Here is a 10,746-nt window from a genome sequence, read left to right as displayed (position 1 = left end):
TGCCTCATGGTCAAATCCACCCATGTATTGACAAAGGGCCATAATTTTCCCTCTCAATTTCAGAGCCAAGGTCTGTGCACTGGGCACAAAGGAGAGAATGCTTTGGATAATTTCCAATGAAATGAAAGTACAGAGAAGAGGAGAAATGAGGAAGACCAGCCCTAAAGCTGCACCGAGTCCCATAATGACAAATGCTGTACACTCATGTCAGGAAGCCAAGGCTATAAAAGCCACAAGTGAATTAGGAAGGAGTCCAAAGCAGTGATGTCATGTGAGAACATCTTTATGTAGCACTGCTGCCTTGCAATGAAGCTGGCGCTCACCTCCTGGTCAGACAAGTTCTCAGACCCCGATGGTGCCTCCCATCAGGAGAAGGTGAGGAAAAGGCAGAAATGAATCCAAAATGAATTCTGGAGTCACTACTTCTCTCAAGGAAGCCAGGGTGGCCAGGGAACACAGCCACCGTCTCCTTCTCCATGAAAAGCATTCCAAGAAAGATGTGAGAGTGGACTTTTGTCGGTCTCTGCCGACACCCCCATTAGCATCCTGATCTGTCTTTGGGGAGAAGTCCTCACTGTGTACAGCCTTGGCAGGAGGTAAATCCCAAAGCCCATTTCCCACTGCCAACCCCCTTCCCAAACACCCATGATGCTTCCTACCAGGACTTTGACTCTTGATAAAGGATTGCAAAGACAGGGGTCAGTTCTATCCCAATAGGTAGCTCCACCTGGCTGGCTCCAACCGCCACACACACACACACACACACACACACACACAGCATTCCTGCCCATTCCCCAAGCCTGGTTCTGAAGCTACCTGTGGATTCTGCGAGCCCCCAAGAACCTTACAGTAAACTCTCTTCTTGCTTCATAGACCAGGTTAGTTGCTGGTGTTTGCAGCCAAGAATCCTGACTGATGCACACTTCATTGTGTTCATTGGGTTTGGGTTTTGGAGCCAGCAGCTTTGAGGATATTTCAAATCATGGGCATTGGTGCAATTCTATAAAAAGGAGCCAGAAACTACTTAGATACTTGTCAGGAAGAAGCACCGACAGATGCTTGAGGAAATGTGCATGACTGTGATGTACTGAACGAGGCCCAAATTGGGGGAGGTCCTTCCTTTAGAGCCTCAGGGCCTTTGTACATGCTCTTCCCTGGGATTCCCATCTTCTAACACCCACACCTCATCCAAGCCTCAGTCTAAATGTCACTTCCTCAGAAAAGCTATCATAATTGGCCACAATATGTTGCCTTGTTGTTTATCTGTTTAGGGTCCATGTGCCCCACTAGACTGTAAGCTCCAGGAGGGAGAGACCAAGGCTATTTTTCTCATCACTCTCTCCCCCGTGCGTAGAAAAGTGTGGCATCTAATAGGCATTCCAAAAACATGTGTGAAGGAATTCACATTCATGGGATAGAATCACCCATCCAAATTATTATTATTATTATTATTATTATTATTGTTATTATTAAACCTTCATGACATCCATGAGGTAGATGTTATTATCATTCCTATGTTACAGGTGAGGAATCCTAGAAACAAGGAGGTTAAGGAATTTGCTATAAGTCACCTAGATGATGTAGGGTGGTGAGGGGATTTGAACCCAGGCATTCTAACTCCAGTGTCCTCTTAATTATCCCCACAGAGCTTTATGCAAAGTAGATGTTCTGATTATCTTTTGCCGTATAACAAACTGCTCCAAAAGTTAGTGGCTAAAAAAGTACATAATTTGTTCAGGGCTCCACAGGAAAGGCTTATTTCTGCTCTTCGCAGTATCAGCTGGGGTGACTTCAGTGGGAGCTGGAGGGACCATTCTCAAGACAGCCTATTCCGTGGCTAGAGAGTTGATGTCAGAGTCAGCTGAGATCCCAGCCAGGGCTGTGAGCCAGAGGCCTCAGTTCCTCCACTTGGGCCTTGCCACGGGCTGCTTGGGCTTCCTCACAGCATGGTGGCAGATTCAAAGAATAAGTTTGCAAAGAGAACTTAGCCTCCAAAGTCACAGAAGAGTTACTGCCGCTGCATCCTATCTGTGGAAACAGTCAGATTCAAAGGGAGCGAAATAATAGTCTGGCTCTCCATAGGGATGTGACGGGTTTCTAAAAGAATCCATAGGATGGGACTTCCCTGGTGGCTCAGTGGTTAAGATCCGCCTGCCAATGCAGGGGACACGGGTTCGATCCCTGGACCAGGAAGATCCCACATGCCGCGGAGCAACTAAGCCAGTGCGCCACAACTACTGAGCCTGTGCTCTAGAGCCCGCGAGCCACAACTACTGAGCCCACGCACAACTACTGAAGCCCACACACCTAGAGCCTGTGCTCCGCAACAAGAGAAGCCACCGCAGTGAGAAACCTGCTCACCACAACGAAGAGTAGCCCCCACTTGCTGCAACTAGAGAAAGCACGAGCACAGCAATGAAGACCCAGTGCAGCCAAAAATAAATAAATAAATTTATACAAGAAAAAAAAGAATCCATAGGATGGGAGATAGTATTGACATTACGATCGGCCACAGCAAACAGGATAATGCACGACTTCACCAGACTGTCCTAACTTACAAACCTGACTTTAAAATAACCACCCCAATCACCCACCCCCAAGGACCCCAACTAAGAGTTTAGAAAACCAATGGACTCAAAGAAAAGAAACTAGGGAAAGTAAAATTCACTCATGGGGCAGACGTAGAGAAGGGAAACTTCCCCCACAATATTTACATATTTTCACTTCACTTCCCTACAATGCCTGAAGCTTTACTGATTAGAAACTCATTTGAGATAACTAGTAACCAATTTAAAAATGCAAACACCTAAGGGTCTTGCCAGAGTCCTCCAAACCGTCCAAGCAGATTCATCAAGGATTTCCTCCTGCCCCCTGCTGAGAGGCAGTGACAAGGGGAGACTGGAGGAGGGCTACAGGTAACTATTGGTAAAAAGCACTTATGGATAGAGATGTGCCGTAAAGAGCAAATGGAGTTCAGCAGAGGAGGTAGAGAGGTAAGCTTTTTTATGCATCTGAACGAGTGCCCTGGTTTGGGGCTCTGCAAAAATAGCCCCAATCAGGCTGCAGGATCAGTTGCTCCTGTTGGGCCAAGCCACTTTTCAAAATACCCTTGCACAGCTGTGCAGAGTGGCCAGCTCCACTGGCCGCTGGCAGAGCCATAACACACACCATCACCACTCCCCTTAAACCTCTTCTGTAAGCACTTTGAATCAATGAAACAGGAGTGAACGTTTGCTGCTGAGTGGTATGTGCCACAGAGGAACATGGTTCCAGCTGAAATCAAAACCTTCCAGCTGTTTGCACCTATGAGAGCCCACAGAAAAAGCCCTTTATTCTGGTATGGCTGTTAGGCTGGGCAAATTTTCTCCATGGGGTGAGTTTCTCTCTCAGAGTTAACTTGCATTCTGAGGTGCCATCTGTCAATGACACTGTTCTCCAGTTGACTTTTCAAAGCACTGCTTCTCCCTAAATGGTCACCAGCCCTGCCCTGCAAGCCCCCAGATGACACTGAACTTAGGTGAGAAAGCAGGAGGTTTCAGGGGAATTCCAGTTCAGCATCTTAGAATCTCGGTGTGCATATTAACAAATTGAAGGAGAAAAACCATATGATCATCTCAATAGATGCAGAAAAAGCTTTCGACAGAATTCAACACCCATTTATGATAAAAATCCTCCAGAAAGTAGGCATAGAGGGAACTTACCTCAACAAAGGCCAAATATGACAAACCCACAGCCAGCGTTGTTCTCAAGGGTAAAAAAAAAGAAATCATTTCCACTAAGATCAAGAACAAGACAAGGGAGGCCACTCTCACCACTATTATCCAACATAGTTTTGGAAGTTGTAGCCACAGCAATCAGAGAAGAAAAGGAAATAAAAGGAATCCAAATCGGAAAAGAAGAAGTAGAGCTGTCATTGTTTGCAGATGACATGATACTATACATAGAGAATCTTAAAGATGCTACCAGAAAACTACTAGAGCTAACCCATGAATCTGGTAGAGTAGCAGGATACAAAATTAATGGACAGAAATCTCTTGCATTCTTATACACTAATGATGAAAAATCTGAAAGAGAAATTAAGGAAACACTTCCATTTACCATTGCAACAAAAAGAATAAAATACCTAGGAATAAACCTACCTAAGGAGACAAAAAACCTGTATGCAGAAAACTATAAGACACTGATGAAAGAAATTAAAGATGATACAAACAGATGGAGAGATATACCATGTTCTTGGAGTGGAAGAATCAACATTGTGAAAATGACTATACTACCCAAAGCAATCTACAGATTCAATGCAATCCCTATCAAACTACCACTGGCATTTTTCACAGAACTAGAACAAAAAATTTCACAATTTGTATGGAAACACAGAAGACCCCAAATAGCCAAAGCAATCTTGAGAAAGAAAAATGGAGCTGGAGGAAACAGGCTCCCTGACTTCAGACTATTACAAAGCTACAGTAATCAAGACAACATGGTACTGGCACAAAAACAGAAATATAGATCAATGGAACAGGATAGAAAGCCCAGAGATAAACCCACGCACATATGGTCACCTTATCTTTCATAAAGGAGGCAAGAATATACAATGGAGAAAAGACAGCCTCTTCAATAAGTGGTGCTGGGAAAACTGGACAGCTACATGTAAAAGAATGAAATTAGAACACTCCCTAACACCATACACAAAAATAAACTCAAAATGGATTAAAGACCTAAATGTAAGGGCTGACACTATAAAACTCTTAGAGGAAAACATAGGCGGAACACTCTATGACATAAATCACAGCAAAATCTTTTTTGACCCACCTCCTAGAGAAATGGAAATAAAAACAAAAATAAACAAATGGGACCTAGTGAAACTTAAAAGCTTTTGCACAGCAAAGGATACCATAAATAAGACGAAAAGACAACCCTCAGAATGGGAGAAAATATTTGCAAATGAAGCAACTGACAAAGGATTAATCTCCAGAATATACAAGTAGCTCATGCAGCTTAATATCAAAAAAACAAACAACCCAATCCAAAAATGGGCAGAAGATCTAAATAGATATTTCTCCAAAGAAGATATACAGATGGCCAACAAACACATGAAAGGATGCTCAACATCACTAATCATTAGAGAAATGCAAATCAAAACTACAATGAGATATCACCTCATACTGGTCAGAATAGCCATCATCAAAAAATTTACAAACAATAAATGCTGGAGAGGGTGTGGAGAAAAGGGAACCCTCTTGCACTGTTGGTGAGAATGTAAATTGATACAGCCACTATGGAGAACAGTATGGAGGTTCCTTAAAAAACTACAAATAGAACTACCATATGACCCAGCAATCCCACTACTGGGCATATACCCTGAGAAAACCATAATTCAAAAAGAGTCATGTACCACAATGTTCACTGCAGCACTATTTACAATAGCTAAGAGATGGAAGCAACCTAAATGTCCATCGACAGATGAATGGATAAAGAAGATGTGGCACATATATACAATGGAATATTACTCAGCCATAAAAAGAAAGTAAATTGAGTTATTTGTAGTGAGGTGGATGGACCTAGAGACTGTCATACAGAGTGAACTAAGTCAGAAAGACAAAAAACAAATACCGTATGCCAACACATATATATGGAATCTTAAAAAAAAAAAAAGGTTCTGAAGAACCTAGGGGCAGGACAGAAATAAAGACGCAGATGTAGAGAATGGACTTGAAGAGTGGGGAGGGGGAAGGGTAAGCTGGGACGAAGTGAGAGAGTGGCGTGGACATATATATATACTACCAAATGTAAAATAGACAGCTAGTGGGAAGCAACCGCATAGCACAGGGAGCTCCGTGCTTTGTGACGACCTAGAGGGGTGGGATAGGGAAGGTGGGAGGGAGGCGCAAGAGGGAGGGGATATGGGGATATATGTATACGTATAGCTGATTCACTTTGTTATACAGCAGAAACTAACACAGCATTGTAAAGCAATTATATTCCAATAAAAATGTTAAAAGAAAACAGAAAAAATCTCGGTGTAGGAGGAAATTTTTTTTTCCCAAGGTCTGGGCCAAACGTTGTTTATAATCTGCTTTGGTTGTTGGAAAGTGCTAGGATAAGGGTCTGCATGGGCAGTGGAAAGGGCACCTAATCAAGTGTCAGATGGTCAGAAATACTTCCCCATCAGACAACCCTTAAGTTGAAGACTAGAAGGTGATAAGAGTTATCTAGGTAAATAAGGAAGATGGTGGAAGATTGTTCCAAGCAGAGGACCAGCATATGCAAAAAATGATAGATGAAAGAGTTTTTGAGGGACTTCCCTGGTGGCGCAGTGGTTAAGAATCTGCCTGCCAATGCAGGGGACACGGATTCGAGCCCTGGTTCGTGAAGATCCCACATGCCACGGAGCAACTAAGCCTGTGCGACACAACTACAGAGCCTGTGCTCTAGAGCCCGCGAGCCACAACTACTGAGCCCACGTGCCACAACTACTGAAGCCCACGCACCTGGAGCCCGTGCTCCCCAGAACAAGAGAAGTCACAGCAATGAGAAGCCCGCACACCACAACGAAGAGTAGCCCCTGCTCGTTGCAACTAGAGAAAGCCCGCACCCAGCAACAAAGACCCAACACAGCCAAAAATAAAAATTTAATTTAAAAAATAATTAAAATAAAATAAAATAAGTGGATTTAGAAAGTCCTCTCATCCTTTATGAAAAAAGAAAAAGAAAGTGTGTTCATGGAGCTGAAAGAATTTAATCATTAGAGTAAGGGGTGAGGAATGCAGAAGTAAGTTGGAGCCAAACCATAAGGTTTTTCATCAGCCATGTTTACCGTGTGGACAAAGGGAGCCAGAGGAGTAACAATCCTCTTTGTGCTATAAAAACAGAAATCTGTCTCTGGAGGATGGATGGGGGGGCAGGATACCAGGTGGGAGGCTGCTATAAGCCAAGTGAGACAAGATAGTTGTCTGAACCAAGGTTGTGGCCATGTGGATGGAGGGGAGAAGATGGACTAACTTGATTGAGGTGGGGGCGGGGGGAGAATGCAGGATGGCATCTAAGTTTTTTGGAAGCATGATGGATGGTGGGGTGAGTTGGACCTGATGAACCTAAGCAGAAGAAGAAGTCAGGAAAGGAAGGGTAAGCTGAGGTCAGTGCAAGAGGGACATACAAGTGGAAGTGACCCGTGTACAGTTTGATACGCCAGAGTGGAGTCATGCAGAGAGTTCTGGAATGTAAATAAAGATTGAAGTGTTAGGGAACCATTGACTGAAACCACCCACCTTGGCCAGGCACGAGGATAACCACTTACATGAGTTGTCTTGCGAGAGACAAGGAACGTGGTGCTGCCGTAAAAACTAACCAGGAGAATTTGAGAAGGGACAAAAGGAGGGAGGAGATGCCAGTATATATGTCCTACCAACTTCCCAGAATCCTACTCACTGGACTCCATCTTGGCTGAGAGATGCGCGTGCCACCAGGAAGGACCCTGAGTCAGACCAAATATGGGCCAAGCAAGATAACTGGCCAGAGACAACCCAGAAACTAACCCCATTACCATAAAACCTGAGACTGCAAGCTACGTCGCAGAGCAGTTCTCCTGGGTTTGCTTACCCTGCTGCTCTCCGCCCGGGTACCCCTTCCCAATAAAGTATTTTGCTTTGTCAGTAGGTGTGTCTCCTCAGACAATTCATTTCCGAGTGTTAGACAAGAGCCCACTCTCAGGACTTGGAAGGGGTCCCCCTTCCTGCAACAGAAGGATCCTGGGAGTAGGTGATCCCCCAAAAGAAGGTTCAGAGGAATAAGAATAGAACCCGGGGGACAGATGAAGGGAAGAGATCTTCCAACCCTCAGACATCTTCCCAAAAAACACTGATTGGTGGTTTCTTCAGTATGCATTATTCAGGACCATATTTAAAGATCATATTCAAAATAACTCAAAACATTTAATATTGCTTTTTAAAGATTAAGTCTAAAAAACAGGACTTCCGTTATTACACAGACCCTAAAGCAATTTTCCAGCAAGTGTCTATCAAACAAAAATCTGATCTGACTCAAGAGAGTGTCACATCAAGTGTAAGAATCCAATTCCATTGTCTATAAGAGCCTTCTGCCAGGTACAAGACCCTAATCCAGTTGAAGTGATTTTCTATTGATTAACAGACTGGGAGTACACAGATTGTTGGTTTTTGAGATTCCTTCCCTGGGTCTTGATGCCACCTGTGAATAATTTTCACAGAGTCAAAAAGCTCCCGACCATCAAAATAAAAATGACAGTCGGTCACGGAGGCAGATTATAGGTCAATCACCTTGCTTATTTTTTAACTGTGAGTAGCCATTAATGTTACGGAGTAAGAAATCTGTTTGCATAACCAGATTTTTATAGGCTACTGGGAATAAAGGTTTCCTAAGTGGATGATTTTTACAACGATAGCCTTTGGATCTCTGATGGTACAGCTCTAATGGTACAGCTCTGATGAGGAAATGTTCCTTTAATTATGTGGAAGGCCAATTACCACGTTATAGCCACATTGTTTTGCAGATTGCATATAATCTCTCCATTTCCATAGCTTCAGCACTATAATTCTGGAGAAAACGCAGGCACCAAGAAGACACTTGAGGCACATTATGCTGGAGATGAAGATGTTTTAGCGAATTCAATTTAAGCTACAACATTAAAGTTATTTTGTTGAATAAAACATAATGCAATTATGAGCTTGTGTATGTCAACTCTATAGTGGAGGTAATAATAGCTAGAGAGAGAGCATCCTCTCTCCCCTTTTTCATGCTCATTAGAGTAATAGATAATGCTATGGAGAGAACCTTGCTCTAATATGTGCTTCATCTCAGGTTACGTGTGTTTCCTGCAACTGCACTTCGTGGGGGAAAAACAGTAAAGGGACTAATTTGGGAGCCATTCACAGAAGTGCTACTACTTGATGTTTTTAATCCACTGAGATTTCTTGTTCCCAATGCCAACCAGGAAAGCACTTTCTTGAGAAGCTCAGATTAATCACTATCTTTTATGTACTCAGCACTGAGAGGTTTGTAGAGAGAAAGTGAAGAAATCAGTAGAGTGGAGATAGAGGAAGAACATGATGGCGGAGAGGCAAAGATATTGCAGTGTTGATCTCAATCTTGCCACTAATTGGTGGGACCAATGACTTCCCGCTCTAGAACTCAGTTGTTCTTGTCTGTGAAATGGAGGAGTAGAAGGGTCTTCAAGGCCCCCTCAAAGTACTACCATTCCATGAGCACATCCTGAACATGTAGGAAGACTACATTTTCCAGCCTCTCTTGTTGTTACCATGCGACTGCATTTCCACCAAAAGGAATGTAAGAAATCACATGTCCCTTCTGGTCCAAGGTAATTAAAAACAAGTGTGGGTTCTCCATGCTTCCTCTCTTTCCCATCCGCATGGCTATAGGAGATGGCAGAATTACAAGATGGAAACCTCCAAGACCTCTGAAACACTGTTGGAGGAGGGCCACCAAGAGAGCTCCTGACTTGCACTGGACTGTTATGTGGGTGATAAGTAAATGGTTATTGTGTGAAACCTCTGAGATTCCAGGGTTTCTTTGTCACAACAACGCTGTCTAGTGTTACCCTGATTAACATATAAGGTTCTGAGAGATCTAGCAGACAGAGAAAGAAGTTAGACTTCAATTACACTGCTAATTTTGATTATATATTTAAAAATTAAACAGATCGGGCTTCCCTGGTGGCGCAGTGGTTGAGAATCTGCCTGCCAATGCAGAGGACACGGGTTCGAGCCCTGGTCTGGGAAGATCCCACATGCCGCGGAGCAACTAGGCCCGTGAGCCATAACTACTGAGCCTGCGCGTCTGGAGCCTGTGCTCCGCAACAAGAGAGGCCGCGATAGTGAGAGGCCCGCGCGCTGCGATGAAGAGTGGCCCCCGCTTGCCGCAACTAGAGAAAGCCCTCACACAGAAACGAAGACCCAACACAGCCAAAAATAAATAAATAAATAAATATTTAAAAAAAAAAAAATTTAAACAGATCATCCTACAAAGCAGATCATCCACATTCCTTTTAAGCATACATGGCACAAATGCAAAATATTGACCACATACATAGGCCATAAGGAAAATCTCAACAAAATCCACATAATTGTCGTTATACAGATGACATTTTCTCACTATAATGCAGCAAAATTAGAAACTGACAGTAAAAAGACAGCTAAACACAAGCATACATTTGGAAAATTAAAAATATTCTTCTGAACAATCCATGAGTTAAAGGAGAAATCACAATAGAAATTACTAAATATTTACAACTGAACGACAGCAAAACTGTATATTTTATGCCTTTTTTCACATGGATTCATTCAGCTACTTGGCTTTCACTTTCATCATGTTATTCTAGGAGGCAGTGGTTGCTTATTCCACCCCCTACCTACTTTTATGGCGACCTGTAGTTGATAAGAACATACTTCTTTCTTCCAGAGAGCTAAACACTGAGCTGAATTGTGCAGCAACACAACCATGGTAGGAGCAACTATGTGTTACTGGTGGGGCAGACAGTGGGGGCAAGGGACGGTGAGCATGTGCACACTTGCAAACCTGTGCAGTGACAGACACAAATAATCCCCTGGGCATCCCTCTTCTGCCATGTTGAGCATCTAGGCAGCAACTAAAAGCCAATCACTGAGCCATCTCAACACTCATTTTAACTTTTGGTAGCAGGCTGCAACTGAGAGAAAGAAAAGTGACAAAAATGTAAAATAATTTACACACATGTGT

The 10,746-nt window shown here is 43.2% G+C and overlaps 1 pseudogene; it reads left to right on the top strand.

The window, feature by feature from the left end:
• The first annotated feature begins 306 nt into the window (after positions 1 to 306).
• Positions 307 to 10,746, top strand: part of LOC101271105 (ectonucleotide pyrophosphatase/phosphodiesterase family member 7-like) — a 77,408-nt pseudogene continuing 66,968 nt past the window's right edge.

Source organism: Orcinus orca, chromosome 16 (assembly GCF_937001465.1).
Source record: "Orcinus orca chromosome 16, mOrcOrc1.1, whole genome shotgun sequence".
Taxonomy (NCBI): domain Eukaryota; kingdom Metazoa; phylum Chordata; class Mammalia; order Artiodactyla; family Delphinidae; genus Orcinus; species Orcinus orca.
Note: the sequence above shows the minus strand (reverse complement) of the source record. Positions and strands in the feature narration are given on the sequence as shown.